General features: G+C 40.0%; 1 protein-coding gene across 1 annotated transcript in view; it reads left to right on the plus strand.

Moving 5' to 3' along the window:
- The window catches only part of ACY1 (aminoacylase 1), a 170,758-nt gene that overhangs the window by 137,445 nt on the left and 12,637 nt on the right, over nucleotides 1–20,676 (plus strand). The window lies entirely within an intron of this gene.

The following is a 20,676-nucleotide window of genomic DNA, read 5'->3' on the forward strand; positions in this document are numbered from 1 at the left end:
TTAGAGTTGGTAAATATTCCATCTGAATTGATGAATTTAAATACTTATGAGACGATTCTGATTCAATGTGTACATCCTTTTCAGGCTATTGTTCGAATGGAGCCTAAGACTGGTAAATTAAATCCTTCAGACTTACTAAGAGGATTAAAGGGTAGAGTTGTGTATTTGCCTCTTGATCTTAAAAAAAATATGGAAACAATTGGTGTTGAAAATGTAGAAGAGGAACCTCTAGTTATTCTAGTGAATGGTGTACCTACAAAGAGTAAGAAAATCTGGAAGATTTAGTGGATGCTAGGAAAGTGAAAAAGGCAACGTTGTATTTAGTGCAAAATAATAAGTGTTACAAAGATGTATACGTAGAACAAGAAGATGTAAGTGAAGAAGAGGATAGTGATTTGTGTAGTGGACAAATTGAAAAAGTTGATGTATCTAGATCTGAAGAAATTTATGAACATTACAGTGTTCATCCACTGCATTCCAAAGAAGTAATAGGGAATGCTATTGAATTATTTCAGATGAAAAAGGCGAAAGGAAATCCTATTAGTGTCTGGGAAGAAAGTTTGGAAGGTCGTTGTTTTCCACAGTTATTTCCTACAGGTGAAGGTACACGATATGATGATCGACCTATGCAGATTCCTGCATCTGAGTACCGGACAACTAGATTATATGCAGAAGATCCAAGGTTTCGCCAATGCATTCCATATCTGTTTCATCTTCTGTTTGAGAGTGACTTATCTGGTCTGTCTTATGCAGTAAATCATATCTTAAAAAGTGGTGTACATCTGCAAAATATTTCAGCAAAGGAATTTATGGATAGAGTGCATCAGAAAGATAGTGTTTTGGATTCTCATTTAATTAATTTAATGGCTTGTCAGCGGGGTACTAATGAGTATTGGTACCGTCGTCATGGAGATTTGAAGTGCATGCTTAGAAACTTAGGAGCACCAACATGGTTTTTAACTCTAAGCTGTGCAGAGTATGCTTGGGAAGATTTAATTGAATTTCTTCGGGAGGCGAATGCAAACATAGAAAATATAAACTACAAGACACCTGGAGAACTGTGTTCATTAGATCCAGTTAATGTTTGCAGGTATTTTAATCATAGATTTGAAGCTATGATGTCTTTCATTACTAACAAGAAAAATCCGCCTCTTGGTGAAGTACTGGATTTCTTTTGGAGAAAAGAATATCAAGCAAGAGGTGCTCCTCATATTCATATGCTGCTATGGATCAAGGATGCTCCAAAATTTGGAATAGACTCGGATGAGACCGTACTGTCTTTTATTGAACAGTATGCCACTTGTGACATACCTAATAGTACCACTGATAAGGACTTAAGAGGAAAAGTGTTACGTTTTCTAAGTCATCGCTGTGGAAAATATTGTCGGCGAAAATTCAAATCAAAGAGCAAATTTTATACCAAATGTCGCTTTGGATTTGCACGACCGGTACTTTCAAAAGGAAGAGTCAACAATTTGATGTCATGTTTGCGACATAATATCAGAAGGAGGTCACCTAAAAATACGTACAATTTAAGAAGAGGTGAAGAATCGAAATATATTAATGACTATAACCCAGTCATTTTGTCCATGTGGAATGCTAACATGGACATACAATATGTTGCAGACAACTCTATTGCTGTGGCTCGATATGTAACGTCTTACATCACGAAATCTGAAAAGACGGAACTGAAGGAGATGTGGGAAGACATTTCTCATGAAAAGAGCCTGAGCAAGAAATTATATACGTACAGTTTGACGATGCTGTCTCATCGGGAAATTGGAGCATATGAATGTTGTGATAGATTATCATCAGCAAGTCTTTATGCGAAGTCAAGGACTATTCTCTGGGTGAGTTTGGGCCTAGCAGAAACACGAAACCGTGTTCTGAAACCTGTGCAAGAAATTGAGTACTTAGCCCAGAAAGAACCAAACAGTACAGACATTTTGAAAACAAATATGTTGGATACATACTATCCAAATAGAAGTACTGTGCTTGAAAACATTTGTTTGTATGAAATACTTCAAAATTATACTTTTAAGAGAAATGTTACCGAGAATATTGATAAAGGTGTACATGCTGTAATTGGACATGAAGGATGTCTGGTAAAACAAAGAAAAGGATACTTGATAAATCATCGGAAACTGAGTTGCGAAACACCTGATAAAAGAGAATTTTACTATTTTGCTCTTTTGCAACTCTTTAAACCATGGCGTAGAGAAGAGGAACTACTTGGAGACTTTGATAGTTATGAAGATTCATTCAACGCATCTAAAAGTAGTATTGAATGTCCTGTTTTCAGCAATTATCTGCAAATGTTGAATGACGAAATAGAGCAAGAAGCAACAATTGCAGCAGAGATTGCTAGAGATAGTTCACAAGGTAGTCAAAGTTCGGCATCATTAAGTCAAGATCCACTGGGACAACCAATTATTCAAAGTGAAGCAGCCACCGCGATGGATGAGGTGGAAAGCGCAATGCAGCATGGTCAAGAGGAAGTAATCGACTTAGAATTAAAGAAGCAGTTTAATGTTGAGCAAAGACAGATATATGATGAAGTGACAGAGCACATTGAGCATGGCTTTCGTCATGAGAGAAAAGATTGCTCATGTATGTCATTTGAGCCTATTCGATTATATGTAAGTGGAGAAGCTGGGACTGGTAAAAGTTTCCTAATTAAAGGAATTACTACATATTTACAGCAAACAACTCAGTCAACACTGTCGTGTGTTGTTACTGCTCCAACTGGATTGGCAGCACATAATATAAAAGGTGTTACTTTACATCGTTTGCTGATGCTGCCAGTTGAACATGAAAATAAATTACAATATCAGAAGCTATCTGGAGAAGCTTGTTTTGAAGTTTCTAGAGTCCTTAAAAAAATAAATGAAACTTCTTATTATTGATGAAGTAAGCATGGTCTCCAATTTAATGCTTGCTTTTGTGCATTTAAGAATGCAACAGACACTTAAGACAGAGTATGATGTGTTATTTGGAGGTAAACATGTCATAGTTTTTGGAGATCTACTGCAGCTGACTCCTGTGAAAGGACAACCTGTATTTGAAACTGTTACACATGAGGAGACCAGAACGTGCCTGGGCAGTATTGGAAATGTAAATATATGGTCACATTTCAAATATACTGAACTGATTCAAAATATGCGACAGGCAAAGGATACTAAATATGGAAGTATTCTTCAAGATATTAGGATTGGAAAATTAACTGAAGATGCGAAACAGACTCTACGAACTCGATTACTTTCCAAGCTGTTTCCTAATGAAGATAATGTTCCTGAGAGAATATATAGTAAAGAGGTAGTAGATAAGACAGTGATATGCTTGATGCCAACTCTGAAAGAATGTTCAGTTTTTAATGAGAAAATGTTGAATTTAGAAAATCAAGAAATTAAGAAACTGGAAGCTAAAGATAGAATAGAGCATGAAGGTAGTACTATTGTTTTGTCTGAAAAGTTGAAATTGAAATTGGATTCTCTTCAAAAAACTATATCTAAAACTGCTGGTTTAGAGAAAAATCTGTATGTATGTTTAAATTGTCGGATAATTTTAAGAAGAAATTTACATGTAGAAAGAGGATTGGTAAATGGAGCAATGGGTAATGTTGTTGGTTTTGTCAATTATACCAATAGAGATGAGATTGAATTTTTGAGGATAAAATTTGATGGGATTGAGGAAGTTCAACAAATTAGTCGATGTTCAACTCGTTTTTTGCTTGTGAAAGACTTATATGTCCGTCGTAAGCAATTTCCAATTTGTTTAGCATATGCAGTGACTATACATAAATCTCAAGGTTTAAGTGTAGATTGTGCTTTGGTAAATATTGGAAGCACTGTATTCAAAGAGGGCATGGCGTATGTTGCTTTATCGCGTATTAGAACTTTATGTGGACTTTATCTAATTGATTATGATGAGACAAAGATTAGTGCAGATTTAAATTGTGTGAAGGAGTATAATAGGTTAAAAAGAGAATATGCTCCAAGTTTACCTCAATATCCTTTCATTGAAAGGCGTATACTTGGTCAGAAAAGGAAAAATGAGGACAAATGTGCTGAAGTAGTCCAGAAACGACGAAAAAAAGATGTAGCTGTTGTTGGTAGCTCTAGCAAAACTGTTAGTATTGAAGAGATTGTTGGATTTAAGTTGGAAAATAGGTGTGGTGTCAACTGCTATGCAAATGTAGTAGTTAATGTTGTTTTCTTTCTGAAAAATGTTAAGGAACAGATTATAGAAAATCAGGAGCATACCTTTTGTCATTCTTTAAATTCTATATTTGAAACGTGTAGTAGTGGTGATAGTGAAGTAGGAAGTGTTTCGGAATTAAGGAATGTTTTCTCAGAATATTCAGCAAGATTGTCAGGAATTTATTATGTATATGTTTACAGCTTTGGAAGATGAAGGTGTAGATATTGATAGTCTTTTGGGCTTTCTTATTAATGGGAACATAAGTGTGATAATTGCTCATTTTTAAGTAGTACTGAGATACCCAGTGAAAGATTTTTATATTTGACATTACCAGACTGCAAAGAAGTGCCTTTTCATAAACTAGTTAAAGATGCGCATCAAAACATGGTCTGTTCTCAATGCAAGTCTGAAATGTTATCAACTTTATTTATCCATAGATATGGACAATATGTAATTTTAATGTTTCAACGATGCAGAGCTGATGGGAGTAAATTATCCACTTTAATTAAAAATTTTGTGGCTTCTCAAGTTTCTATTTCTAGAAGAACATTTGTAACTGTAGCCATTATTTATCATGAAGGGCATTCTACATCATCAGGACATTATACAGCTTATTTGAAGTGTGCTAGTGGCTGGACACTTTGCAATGATAGTCAATTGACTTTTAAAAAACGTTTGCCTTTTGCCTTAAGTAACTGTTATTTGTTATTTTTGGAACCCAAATTTCAGTAGAATGGTTTGCTGTAGGAATATGTATACTATAAAGATCTGAAACTTACTAGTTTATAAATATTATGTAAATGAGGGTGTACAAATCTATAAATGAAATTTGTGTTTTGCATAGTGATAACATCAGGTACGAATTTACTTAATGTTTGATGGTATAAAATATGGTATAAATTTTGATTGTGAAAGTACAGAAAACAATAGATAAGACTAAGATTAAATAATTTCAGAAAAAAACTACTTAACTCATAGTATTTGGCCACGTGGAAAAATATGAGAGAAGAAAATGAGTACTTTTGAGAATTATTTAGAAACTTATATGGACGCAAGTGTTTGGGAGAGGTATTTAAAAGATAATGGGTTACCTTATACAATTTGGCCACGCGGAAAGGTATGAGAGATGAAACTGTGTCTTTCTAATACATATTTTTAAAGGAGTTTGCTGCACGGGGCTTTGTTGAGATATCTTGAAAAATAAGTGGTATACTTTAATTAGGTTGTAACTGTGGAAGATGTAGTGTGCTTACTCGAGAAATTGCGAATTTGAGGAAAACATTTAAGACATGTTTTTTTCAGGTATTTATAATATGTATGCAGATTTTGTATGGGTTTTTTAAACACAATCATTTTGATTGTGTTTTTTTTTCCCCGCTGTTATATGATGATTAATATTGAAATCACTCTTGATAGTGAAAATCAATGTATTCTGAGAACAGCAAAAATAAATCATTTAATATGTTGTTTACTTATTTTGTTACATTGCATTTAGAAATATGTATTATAATAGATTTTTTTTTACTCTCCTCCACAGTAATTATATGTATAAGGTAAGTTTAATTAATAATATCTGACAGTTTTCTTTGCATCTCTCTTATTGTTTCCTATTGGTTTTTCTTTAAATAATATACTTTATAATCTTATTTTTAATTTTTTTCCACAGGTGCTACGTTTTAATAAGAAATTTACTTTTTTTTCTTTTTATTAGGTAAGTATATATAATAAAGAAATTTTTACAACATTGTGTTATTTATTTCTCTATCCTTCTTAAAGCAATGTCATCTTTTATATTGAACACTTCCACATAGGATTGGGTGCATTGTTAGAAGGTATGCTTTAAAAGTGATTTAATAAAATGAGCGACATTTCACTGAGTGAGTTTAGCAAAAGTGATATATGAAAACAATGGTGCATATGATATTAAATGTTACATGGTGTTCTTTGCAGGACTTTAAATCCTGTGTTGCAGTTCCAATTCTGCCTCAAGATTAGGGGGCTGGGGGGCTTAGTGGTACTTGTATGGTCATGATTGAGCTACTCCTTTTATAAGCCATGGTTCAGGTGTGTTTATGATAGAGTGGTTCCGTCATGGTTCTGCTTAGTGAATAGAACGTGTTAAGGAAGCACAATGTTAGTGTTGTGCATGCACAGCGGCAAGTTCATCACAAATGTTGTCCGTCCTGAGGACAGATGAGGCAATGCTCATGATGGAGCAGCTTTGTGATGAGTATGGAAGCATTTAACAGCTGTTAAAAAAACCTGAAGGGTTTCTATAAAGACGAGATATGTGTGTCATTCTAGAGCCCTGTATCATAAAGAAGTGTTCCTCTGAAGTAATACGTATTGAAAGTGGCTGACTGTAATTTATGAGATTTTACTCAGTGACTTTCTGGGCCATGTTGTTTCAAAACTGCATGTGATTGCTGCGTCAAGACCTACGCCTACTTCAATTTGAATATAGAGGTATATTATGAAGGGTGTTTATCTGTGTTTTTTTTGCTTTAAACGCCAAGAAAGCAGAGATAAAATTATCTCTCTATTACCTAGCTGCTGCTAACACCAGTTAGCAACACTTAGTAGAAGATAGTGAACATTTTGGGCCCCACTTTGCATGTCAGTTGCATTTATATCTAATGAGATGCAAAGTGGGCGTGCCAAGATGTTAGCGACTGAAAATAGTCTTTAACATCGCTATCTCTTATTACTAGCTTTTGGAGATATTTGCGCTAAGCGGGAATATTTCTAAAAGCTAACACCTGCCCTGAGCAGTTCTTAGCCATGTTATCCAATGGGAGGTGGATAACATGGCTAATAGCATTAGGTCGCTATGCATGAATAATGCTGACTTTTCTGTGATACTTATGCTTTGCAACGATTTTTACCGCATTTGCGTTAAACCTCATTAATACCAAAGTTTATTTGCGGTAGAAATCGCTGCAGCGCTGCGGTAAATTTTTAGTCTCTAACCAAGTAGAAGGACTGCTGCATACTTGAATATTGTTTAGTGCTTATTTTCATTGAGACCGTCACAGAAGTTCAATGGATCCGAGACGCTGTTCTTGTGCATCTTGGCGACTGCCAAGCCTTTGTAGCAGTGGGAGTGAGGCCTCTCCAAGGGGCGCAGCGTAGCTCCTTTTGATGTTTATAATTGCAGATAGCAGGGTAGAGATGTCCGCGGAATTTATGGATGCTTAGTCACAGTAGAGTGTACGTGGTGCTCTTAGCACCTCATTACGACACACAGGGGAGCCACGTTGCACAGTTGGAGATCAGAGACTTAGGAAATAAAACTTTATAATAGCAAGGGCTCTAAGCGATACAAATCGCCCGTTCTCGGTGTAAAAAATATCACCGCTATTGGTGGTATTTTCTACGGTGTTAGTGCTCGAAGGAGAACAGTAACATATATGTGAAAGAAAATTCTGTAACAGGCTCAGCATTTCACATTATCGCGTGAAAACAAAAGTTTTTCTCACATAGCAATAAGTCTCTTATAATTAAGGGACGGAGTGTATCTAGTGCTATTTACTACACTGCTATGTGAACGATGTCGAATGTTTCATAAGGGGAGGCTTTAAAAGTTTTTCGATAAACTGGTTTTCCAGGGAAGTGGGTGGAGTGTTCCGTGTAAATTGCAGAATAGAAACTAGTAAGAACCAATTGGAAGTGTTGTTTTAAAGTCACATGACTGCACATGCGTGTCTCGCTGCTTCTACGCGATAGGTGGGTGCGCGCACCCGGTCGCGCACTAAAAGAAAGCGGCGAGAAAATATTAGCTAATATGCTCTTGGAGCTCGTTTTGGTACAAAGAGTTAGTTCTGAAAAGAACTTTTTTTTTTTTTGGAAACAAGTGTTATGATGCTTTTGATTTCTTAAAGTTGCTACGACATTTTTCAGTATGTCATATTATCCAAATAAAGTGAAGAAATTTAACTTTTCTAGGAGCATTTATGACTCTCAATTTTGTGTTTAATTAGAATAAAGCTTTGCTCTCCGTATACAAGAAGTTTTCCACAGTTGTTGCATTTTATGTGCACGTTCGCCAGACATGGTTTCAAGTCCATTTCAGCACTCGATGGAGATACAGGTCGTCCACCGGAAGATGTGCTGGTTACTTCTGATGGTAATAGCGTAGCCTCCGTTTTTCTTGTGAAAGGTGGTCGCTCATCTCCTTCAGATTCGGAAGATGAATGCGGAATGGTAGCCATTGTAGCGAAGTCTTCGGGAAGATGTTCGACGTTGTTCTCTCTTGAGAGTAGAAAAGAAAGTGATGGAAGTAGGTGGAGTGCTGCGTGTAAATTCCAGAATAGAAACTACCAAGAACCAATTAGAAGTGTTGTTTTGAAGTCACATGACTTCACATGCAAATCTCAGGTCCTGTACGCGATAGGAGGGTGCGCGCACCCGGTCGCGCACTAAAATAAAGCGGCGAAAAAACATGTCATAATATGCTCTTGGAGCACGTTTTGGTAGAAAGAGTTAGTTCTGAAAAGAACTTTTTTTTTTTTTTTTTTTTTTTTGGGAAACAAGTGTTATGATGCTTTCGATTTCTTAAAGTTGCTAGTACATTTTTCAGTATGTAATACTATGAAAATGAAGTGAAGAAATTTATCTTTTCTTGGGGCATTTATGACTTTCAATTTTGAGTTGAATAAGAACGAGGCTCTGCTCTCCATACAAAAGAATTTTTCCACACTCGTTGCATTTCATGTGTACCTTCGCAAGATATGGTCTCAAGTCCATCTCAGCACTCGATGGAGATACAGGTACTCCACCAGAAGATGTGCTGGCCACCTCTGATGGTAATAGCGTTGCCAGGGCTCTTGTCGATGCTTTTGCATAATGCTCAGGGTGTCTTTGTTTAACATGCCGCAGCATGGTGTGTATAGAAAAGGAATATTTTTTATTTGGATTTCCCCTTGAGAGCTCCGAATTGCATATCGTGCAGGTTACTTTTGGCGCATTCACCTTCTTTTGATCTTCAGGATAAGTAAAAAATTGCCAAATGAAAGATTCCTTTTTTCTTCTTAACGGTGGTCGCTCATTTCCTTCAGATTCGGAAGATGAATGCGGAAGGGCAGCCATTTCAGCAAAGTTTTCTGGAAGATGCTCGACGTTGTTGTCTCTTGAGAGTAGAAAAGATTGTGAGGAAAGTGGGTGGAGTGCTTTGTGTAAATTCCAGAACAGAAACTACTAAGAACCAATTGGAAGTCTTGTTTTCAAGTCACATGACTTTACATGCGCTTCTCAGGACGTGTAGGCGGTGACACTATCTAGTTACGAACGTGATTTCATACTTAGGAACTAGCATTCAAAAAACCTATGAAATTCACTGAAAAAACCCTAGGTTTTACACACGTTATAGTTAGGAAGTAGCATTTGAAAAACCTATGAAATTCACTGAAAAAACCATAGGTTTGACACCAGTTATAGTTAGCTGGAAATTTTACTGACATAAAACCAATGAAATTCCACGTTATAGTTAGTTGGACTCACTATAACTTGCGCGTGTAATGCACTGCTGATGACATCACATATTACATTACTCATGACATGGTCAGTGACGTCACTAATGAGATCACTGATGATACCATCCTTGTGACAGAGAGACTAACCTACTTGCACTCTAAAGTAACCCTTAAAACACATTTTGAAAAAAAAAACTAACATATAAAAAAAAGTGGACATACCTATACCAGTTACAACAACCAATTCACTAATTCCAACAGTTGTATACACATCCAATAATTCACTAACAGTTCTATATAGTCACTCGTATATATACTCACTGATTATATATAGTGATACAGCTATACATCCTGTTATATACCGACAGACATCCAAAAGTAAATCACACACATATTCACACTTGCAAATAAACTGATAAACATCCATTTATTTACATAGACAGATATACACACACTAGCACCTTACTTCTAAGTAAACTTACACGTACTTACTCTTTTAAACAATCACTTATAGAAACACATACTTATTTAAACAGGAACTCTTTCAATCTCTCACTGTCACATATACTCACTTATATATATCAATACTTACATAAACTAGATTAAAACATATATCGTTACTGATAAACACACTAGTGAGGCAGGCATTCACTCACTAACACACACATATACACACTCAGCCATCTATACAGTCCTCCACATCCATTAAGACACTTATTTAAACATTTATTTTTACATCGACCTCTACATATACATATATAAAACATATTTATTTTTTCAAAAGACAGACATTCACTAGATGGTGTTATCAGTGATCTCATGAGTGATGTAATATGTGATGTCATCAGCAGTGCATTACACGCGCAAGTTATAGTGAGTCCAACTAACTATAACGTGGAATTTCATTGGTTTTATGTCAGTAAAATTTCCAGCTAACTATAACTGGTGTCAAACCTATGGTTTTTTCAGTGAATTTCATAGGTTTTTCAAATGCTACTTCCTAACTATAATGTGTGTAAAACCTAGGGTTTTTTCAGTGAATATATATATATATATATATATATATATATAACGCTCCAACTCCTCTTCCAATTCGAAGAAGACAACAGCACTCGAGGGGTTCTTTCTACCATGCAAGGTTTATTTTCGCAGGCACTCTACACAAACGCGTTTCGGCGTGCTGCCTTCGTCAGTGTGGGTAACAACAATCCGTACATCACAGTGAGTTAAATAAGACATTTTCTCTTTCTGTATAAATAAGAAAGAGTTGCCACCTAGGTGGGAATGCACTTACAGGTAGGAATTAATGCCAACGCAAGGGCGCGAGCTGCGAACAAAGTCCTTTTCCTCCCAGACGCGTTTCGGGCCAACGCCCTCTTCAGTGGCAGACCATGTGACATGACGGCAAGCTGCAAGCACCAGTAAATACCCACAGTAAGTATACACAGGTGTAACACCTGAAGCAAAGCTTTCTGGGACTGGTGGTTTAGTAGAACCCAAGTGGGTCGCCGCCGCCATTCACATGCTAAAAGTATTAAAAGGATTGCCAATGTCCCCGCAAGCACCCCGCAAGTAAAAGGCACCTCCCGTACCACAGTAAGCTGCCCAAATGAGGTAGCTGTGGACCCGCAGTTTGTCCGCAGTAGTGCAAACCCGCGACCGGGCCGGCCGCTAACAAATGGAAGAAAGAGTTGCCACCTAGGTGGGAATGCACTTACAGGTAGGAATTAATGCCAACGCAAGGGCGCGAGCTGCGAACAAAGTCCTTTTCCTGCCAGACGCGTTTCGGGCCAACGCCCTGTTCAGTGGCAGACCATGTGACATGACGGCAAGCTGCAAGCACCAGTAAATACCCACAGTAATTATACACAGGTGTAACACCTGAAGCAAAGCTTTCTGGGACTGGTGGTTTAGTAGAACCCAAGTGGGTCGCCGCCGCCATTCACATGCAAAAAGTATTAAAAGGATTGCCAATGTCCCCGCAAGCACCCCGCAAGTAAAAGGCACCTCCCGTACCACAGTAAGCTGCCCAAATGAGGTAGCTGTGGACCCGCAGTTTGTCCGCGGTAGTGCAAACCCGCGACCGGGCCGGCCGCTAAAAAATGGAAGAAAGAGTTGCCACCTAGGTGGGAATGCACTTACAGGTAGGAATTAATGCCAACGCAAGGGCGCGAGCTGCGAACAAAGTCCTTTTCCTGCCAGACGCGTTTCGGGCCAACGCCCTGTTCAGTGGCAGACCATGTGACATGACGGCAAGCTGCAAGCACCAGTAAATACCCACAGTAATTATACACAGGTGTAACACCTGAAGCAAAGCTTTCTGGGACTGGTGGTTTAGTAGAACCCAAGTGGGTCGCCGCCGCCATTCACATGCAAAAAGTATTAAAAGGATTGCCAATGTCCCCGCAAGCACCCCGCAAGTAAAAGGCACCTCCCGTACCACAGTAAGCTGCCCAAATGAGGTAGCTGTGGACCCGCAGTTTGTCCGCGGTAGTGCAAACCCGCGACCGGGCCGGCCGCTAACAAATGGAAGAAAGAGTTGCCACCTAGGTGGGAATGCACTTACAGGTAGGAATTAATGCCAACGCAAGGGCGCGAGCTGCGAACAAAGTCCTTTTCCTGCCAGACGCGTTTCGGGCCAACGCCCTCTTCAGTGGCAGACCATGTGACATGACGGCAAGCTGCAAGCACCAGTAAATACCCACAGTAATTATACACAGGTGTAACACCTGAAGCAAAGCTTTCTGGGACTGGTGGTTTAGTAGAACCCAAGTGGGTCGCCGCCGCCATTCACATGCAAAAAGTATTTAAAGGATTGCCAATGTCCCCGCAAGCACCCCGCAAGTAAAAGGCACCTCCCGTACCACAGTAAGCTGCCCAAATGAGGTAGCTGTGGACCCGCAGTTTGTCCGCGGTAGTGCAAACCCGCGACCGGGCCGGCCGCTAACAAATGGAAGAAAGAGTTGCCACCTAGGTGGGAATGCACTTACAGGTAGGAATTAATGCCAACGCAAGGGCGCGAGCTGCGAACAAAGTCCTTTTCCTGCCAGACGCGTTTCGGGCCAACGCCCTCTTCAGTGGCAGACCATGTGACATGACGGCAAGCTGCAAGCACCAGTAAATACCCACAGTAATTATACACAGGTGTAACACCTAAAGCAAAGTGCATTCCCACCTAGGTGGCTACTCTTTCTTCTATATATATATATATATATATATATATATATAACCTACTGGTGGTCGCCAGTAGGTAGTTATAGTTAGGATTTTTTTCAATGTTAAATCTCAAAATTCTATTTGGAATAACTTTGGCGCCGGTTGACGAATCTGCCTGAAAATTTCCTCAAAATGGTCTCGCGGCACCCCGGTCCTTCCCTGAAAGTTTGGGGGGGATTTGTCAAGCGCGGGCCGAGATAAAAGGGGGGTCCCAAAACGTGTTTTCCCCATGTTAATTTCCATAGGGCGGTCGACCTCACTTTTAGCTCCTACGGCTGAATGGATTTCCACCAAACTTGGCAAAATTGTAGGGACTGGTAGCCCGATGTGCCTTTGCTATGTCTCAAGATATGTGCTCCAGTGGATTTTGAGTAATTTAGGTTCAAAAAAATATATATATCTGTAAGCGCGCCCCGGTACGCGCAACGGGTAGCGCACCGGGCGCGACACGCGACTAGCGTGCTGAAAGCTGATTGGCTCACGGGTGTCTGTAAACATTCGAAACAGTCCGGAGCGGCCGCCATCTTGTGTCTCGGTAGGATCGAGACACAAGAGGTGGCAAAAACAAAGGGGGAAATTACTTAAGGGGGCAGAGTAGACCCCCCCCTGACCCTCTAGGTTTGATGTGGGGGCAATAAAAGGGCGGGGAGCATAGGTAAGCGGACGGTGCGCGCACCGGTAAGCGCACGAAAGTGAAAAAAAGTATGTAAGACTTTAAAAAATTATAGCAAATTTTTATTATTGGAAGGTAGTTCTGAAAAGCACTTTATTTTTTATTTTTGTTGTTTTATATTTTTTTATTTTTCTGAACATTTTTGTTTTTTTTTGGTTTTTATGAACTATTTTATATTTTTTTAGGGAAGAAACAAAAAACTGGGAATTAACAGTGGCTCAAAAGGAGCAACAAATAAAAAAAAAGCTACTGCTTTCTTTTCTTGCTGCAGTGGTGGTTGTCTACAGCATCATTAATGAGGGAAATACTTAGTTGCCTGTAGCAGATGGTCTTTCCACAATAAATGCAGACAATCTTTAATCCACCAAATTTAATTTGGATGTTTGACATCATTTCGCGCCCTTCTGGTGCTGCAACCGAAATTTCACCTGTGGAGGTGCTGGCCTGAGGATCTCTGTTCTTCTGAAGCATGTCCCGTACCTCAGCCTGTGCCAAATTGTTAGGATGCCACCTCTCCATGTGGCGGATCATTGTATAATTCCCAAAGGAATACTTTTTATTTGGGTTGCCCCTGGAGAGGACTTTGTTGCAAATCAAACAGGTGACATGTGGGGCATTCACTTTTTTTAGCCCAGCAGGGATAGAGAAGTACTCCCATATAAAATGCACTTTCACATGCCTTTCCCTAGGTTCTTCCCGCAAGAATCTCCTAGGCTGTTCCTCCTCATCATCTTCTTCCTCCTCTTCTTCAACTCCTGGAAGGATCTGGGGTGGTGGACCTTCCTTTCTGGGTGGTGGTGGTGGTGATGGGGGTGGACCGGGTGCAGCTACTACTGAAGCCATTTCTCTGCTCACAAATAGCTCTTGCTCTCTCAAAGAAGAAAGTAAGAATGAGGAAAAAAGGAGGGGGCTTTCATCATTTGGAGAAAAAAAGTTGAGAACCAATGAAAAGTGTTATTTTCAGGTCACATGTCCCGACGCGCTTACGTTACGCGCTCCGGCGCGCTTACGTTTCGCGCTCCGGGTCGCGCCACGGAGCGCTTCCGGGTGCGTTTACGCAGCGCGCCGAAAGAACGCATCACACGGTTACGCGATACGTCACGCTTACGTGGCGCGTCACAATGTTGTTTTCGTTCGCGGCAATTGCGCTGACGGGGCGCTCACCGTTACCCGCACCAGGCGCTAAACAGAGTTGCGCTTACCGGTGCACTGCCCGGTGCGCGTCACGGGAGCGCACCGGGGCAAAAATAAAATAAATAAATAAATTAAACATAAAAAAATTGTATTAAATAAATATAAAATACATTATTCATTTTAATGAAGTATCTATTTTACAGCTATTGATATTTGCTATTAAAAAACCATTGAAATTCACAGAAAAAACCATAGGTTTGAGACCATATATAGTTAGGTGAATATTTTAATCATACAAAACCAATGAAATTCCCATATATAGTTAGTTGCACTAACTATATATTTCGCGCACCCGCAATCCACTGCTGATGATGTCACATATTACATCATTCATGACATGGTCAGTGACATCACTGATGACATCACTGATGACATCTCAAATGACATCACTGATGACATCACTGATGACATCTCAAATGACATCACTGATGACATCTCATTTGACATCATTGATCACATCACTGATGACATCATTCTTGTGCTAATACGATGAACCTCTTCAGACTCTAATATAACCTTAGATACACTCAGTGTATACAGACACTCACACACTGTTACTCATCCATGGAGTTACTCAAACACCTAGTCAGTCATGCAAAGAATCACTCGCCTCCATTTCCTCAACTATACAGTTATACACACCTTACTTATTCAAACATATACTAACACATATTTACTCTCTTATACAATCCCTGATACAAGTTCACAATGATCCATACAGCCACTCACACATTCACTGGCTCTCATGCACAGTTACATAGGTTTGAGGCCCTATATATAGTTAGGAATTAGCATTTAAAAAACCTATTAAATTCACTGAAAAAAACATAGGTTTCACACCAGTTATAAATGTAAATGTAAATGTACTTATATAGCGCAAATCACCCACTGTGGTAGGTATCTAAGCGCTTGCTTAGTGAACCCGTCCTGGTATTCCCCTGTGAGATAACCCCGGCAGGGTATCCACAAGGTGAAAGCCAGGCATCCCGCCGCGAGGGGCCGTTGTGGAGATTAAGCAAGCTATTGCCCAGAGTCGCAGAGTGTGAACCCGTGAGTAGAGTAGGCACCGGAGCGAGAATTATCGAGTCCGTGGAATTATTGAGCCCAAGACCCGTCGAGGCGGGGAATTGAACCCTGGTCCAGGGCCGATCTCAGCTTCCGGGTCTGCCGCCTCTAACCCCTGAGCCACACTTCTCCAGTTATAGTTGGGAATTAGCATTTAAAAAACCTATTAAATTCACTGAAAAAACCATAGGTTTCACACCAGTTATAGTTACCTGGAAATTTTACTGACATAAAACCATTGAAATTCCCACGTTATAGTTGGTTGGACTCACTATAACTTGCGCGTGTAATGCACTGCTGATGACATCACATATTGCATCACTCATGACATGGTCAGTGACATCACTCATCACTGATGACACCATCCTTGTGACAGAGTAACAGACCTCCTTTCAGTGTAATGTAACCCTTGAAACACATAGTCAAAAAAAGAAACTAAAATTTTCGAAAAAAAAGAGATATCCATACCAGTTACAACCAATTCAGTATTATCACCATCTATATACACATCCACTCATTCATCAATAGTTCTATATAGTCACTCATACATATACTCACTCATCATATGTAGTGATACACCTATACATCCTGTTACACACCGACAGTCATCAAAAAGTTACTCACACACATACTCACAGATGCAAATAAACTATTGAACATCCATTTATTTACATATACAGCTATACACACACTACCACCTTACTTCTAAGGAAACTTACACATACTTACTCTCTTAAACAATCACTTATAGAAACACTTATTTAAACAAGAACTCTTTCAATCTCTCACTCTCACATATACTCACTTATATACATCAATACTCACATATACTACATTAGAACAAATGTAGTTAATGATAAAGATACTAGTGTGACAGTCATTCACTCACTAACACACACATATACACACTCATCCACCCATACAGTCCTGCACATATGCTGTCTTCAAAACTCATACAAACAGTGAGTCAGCCACCAACCCATGCAGCCAATTATACACAAAATGAAACACTGATACAAACATTTAAATTTTTAAACAATACTCGCTAATATATGTATTCACTAAGATACACTTAATAAGCCAGTTAACCAATCAATTTAAAAAAAAAACATCCATTAAGACACTTATTTAAACATGTATTCTTCCATCGACCTTTACATATACATATATAAAACATATTTATTTTTCAGAAAGACACACATTCACTGGATGGTGTCATCAGTGATGTCATGAGTGATGTCACTGACCATGTCATGAGTGATGTAATATGTGATGTCATCAGCAGTGCATTACACGCGCAAGTTATAGTGAGTCCAACTAACTATAACGTGGGAATTTCAATGGTTTTATGTCAGTAAAATTTCCAGGTAACTATAACTGGTGTGAAACCTATGGTTTTTTCAGTGAATTTAATAGGTTTTTTAAATGCTAATTCCTAACTATAACTGGTGTGAAACCTATGGTTTTTTCAGTGAATATATATATATATATGTATGTATGTATGTATGTATGTGTATATATGTATGTATGTATGTATGTATGTGTATATATATATATATATATATATATATATATATATATATATATGCAGAAACACTCCAAAAGCCGCTTCCAATCCCCACGGACCGACGAAACAGGAGACGGCAAGAGTCCTTGATTACATGTATGTGTCAACTTCACTCTTTACAAATTCAGAACACACCAGTAGGCAGTCATAGTTCGGACCATGTTTCCATAAGAATTTTTTTTTTGACTTGCCTATATCTTTGGTGTTGGTTGATGAAGCTACTCAAACTTTTCCCCACAAAATGCCCAGGTGATTCTTTTTGTGCATGGAAAGTTTCAGGGCGATCCATCAAGTGGGGGCTTAGAAAAAGGGGGGTTAAAAAACCTTCATTTCACATGTTAATTCCCATAGGAATTTTAAACACGACTACAGCCAGAACCACTGAAAGCAATTACAGCAAATTTGGCAGAAAAGTGGCTGTTGGTCCGGAAAGTGACATTTTTGTAAATTGGTGTAAATCCTTTCAGCAGTATATTAATATTAATGGAAATCCCATTTATAAATATATAAGGACATGGAATCTCCGAGTTTCCGACAGTTCTCGTGCTCAAATCTGAATGGCTGCCAGCACTTCAACCAGAAAGTGCTGGCAGCCATCTTGGAACTCTGCTTCAGCCGAGTCCCACACAAAAACATTAAAAAAAGAAAATGGGGCAGGTTAAAAAATACCCTGACCCCCTAGGCCTCTTGGGGGGTGGGCGGGCTTAGGCGGGATCCCTGCAGTACCCTGCAGGTCACAAAAAGCTTTTTTTGTGAAACTAATATCGTCGGTAGATGCACACGATCTGCAGGTCCTGTCAGAAAAAAGAAGAAGTTTGGGCTCCTGTAATGTTGAGCCCCTGGTTGGGCCAGGTCCAGGGGGCATGAGCAAATATATAAAGGAGTGGACGCAAGCCCCGGGGCCGCCACCTCCCTGGGGCACTTTAAAATATGTTCAGTGGGCCCACTGGGCCTGTGAGCTCCCTGGGAACCTCCACCTCTATGAGGCACCAGAATTAAAATTAATGAGGGGGGTCCTTGCGCCCCCCCCCCCGCAGCTGCAGGGACCACCTCCTCATTGGAGCACTATAGAAATATATATGCAGGCGGGTCCGCTGGACCCTCCCGCTATCCTGGAGGACCGCCACCTCCCCAGGGCAAATCAAGTATGTCGGAAGGCCCGTACAGCGCCCCCTAACCCGCCTCCCCTTGGAACCACTACCTCCCCTGGGCAAAACATATAAAATGAATGCAGGTGCCCACCACTTCCCCGGGGCAATTTATTAAATTTAAGGGGCAGTCTGCTCCCCCGCGCAGCCCCAGGGTCCATCACAGGCCCCCGGGCTAAATTCTATGATGGAGGGGGGCCACGTGGCCCCCCTCATGGAGACATTTATGGCCCCCTCTTAGAGCAAATGGCCCTGGAGACTGCCACACCCTGGCACCAGCTCCTGCTAACTCCCTGGGTGCCCACCCTTGGGAGGTAGCTGTTACCTTTTGCTTGGTGGAAGCTGATAGCTCTCACCAAAGAAAAGCAAATACAACTTCACTTTCTGCAAGCCAGAGCTGTCAAATAGTTCGGGCTTGCAGAAAGCTTAGTTTTCATCTGTTTCCCTGCAGATAAATATGCGTGCAGGGAAACAGATCAGAAATTGCTTTGACAGACAGGGAGCTGCCTTTCAGCAGCCCAGTGTCTGTCTAAGTAACGCCGGCTCCCGCAGGAGGTGACGAGCTGACTGGGACCACTGGGTCCTTGAGGCTCCCCCCGAAGTCCCATTGCACACATTTGACCTGGGGAGGCGGGCCATATTAATATTTTTAAAGAGCACATACTTCAGTAAAGTACAAATCATCCAAGTGTGTTTTCTCTGCAGTTCATTCTGGCATGAAGCTCTTTTCACAGAAATTGACCCTCAGCAGGTTACAGTTAGGAAATCAAATTAAAAAGAAATATGTTGAAATTCACTGGAAAAACTAAATGTTACAAGGCTGTAATAGTTCGTAAATAGAATTAAAAAACACGTATAAATTCACTGACAAAACCAAAGGTTACAGGGACATTACAATTATGAAATAGAAATTAAAACACCTTAGAAATTCACTGAAATACACACATCCACTCACATACTCATATACAGCCACTCACACATAGATACACACAAAGCCACTTACATTATATATTTCAAAAAATGGAATCACACATTAGTAGTACACAAAGTATGCTAATTTAATTTTTGAGATGTTATAAGTGATGTCACTGACCATGTCATGAGTGATGTAAAATGTGAGGTCATAAGCAGTGCATTGCAGTGCCTTAAGTTATAGTGGTTTTGTACGAGTGAAATCTGAGCCTAACCAGAACGTCACTGTAACCTTTGTTTTTTTCAGTAAATTTCTCTGTTTCTTTTTTTTATTCCCTTTCCTTACTATAATGTCCCTGTGACTTTTGTTTTTTTCAGTGAATTTCGAACGTTTTTAAATTCTATTTCCTAACTAGTGGAAAAAGGGGGCGGGCCTCCCACAGGCTCTCAGCAATCCAGCAGTGTGGGACTTACTTTAGGTAACAAGGGTTCTTGGCCCCCAAGGGCCCTCAGCATCCAAGGGGACGTCAACCCCAACCAGTACTACTGCAGGAGGCGCGTTTGCAGACAGGTGGACAAAGGGTGCAGGCCTCTGAGCTGTGTCAGGATCCACATTTCCACAGGGAATGGAGGTCGCGCTGCTGAGCACTGCTGAGGATCTGCGGATTCATGCACTTTCAGAATTGTTTTCTATGGCAATTTATTGGCCTTTGTGTCCCTCTGGGACACACCCATGGGGTCAGGGTACCTCTACCCTGACCTCTTTATTCACTTTGCACAGGCATTTTCAGCCCCTGGGGCTGTTTCCAGACAAACAAAATGGTGTGCTCAACTTTTCTGTGAAGGTGCAGCCAGCCAATCAGGACTTTACTTTGGCGCTTGAATCTGTGGATCCCCCACGGGTGGAGGATCCGCGTCCCTATATATACAAATATGTTTTCCGTTTAATGTTTCTAAAATGACTGAACGGATTTACATCATGTCATAAAAAGCGAGGTCTGCAGAACAAAATTTACTTTCTGCTACATTTGGTGTAATTCCATCCAGCAGTTCGGGCTGCCGGCATGTTCAAAGGTCTTATGGGAATTAACATGGGGGAAACGTATTTTGGGACCCCCCCTTTCTTTTCTCAGCCCCCGCTTGGTTGGCCATCCCAGAACTTTCCAGACACACCTGAAGTTAAATTTCGAATTTTTGCGGAAATGTTTGTGAAGATTTGTCAACCAGCTC

The sequence above is a fragment of the Lissotriton vulgaris genome, chromosome 9, assembly GCF_964263255.1.
Source record: "Lissotriton vulgaris chromosome 9, aLisVul1.2, whole genome shotgun sequence".
NCBI classification, from domain to species: domain Eukaryota; kingdom Metazoa; phylum Chordata; class Amphibia; order Caudata; family Salamandridae; genus Lissotriton; species Lissotriton vulgaris.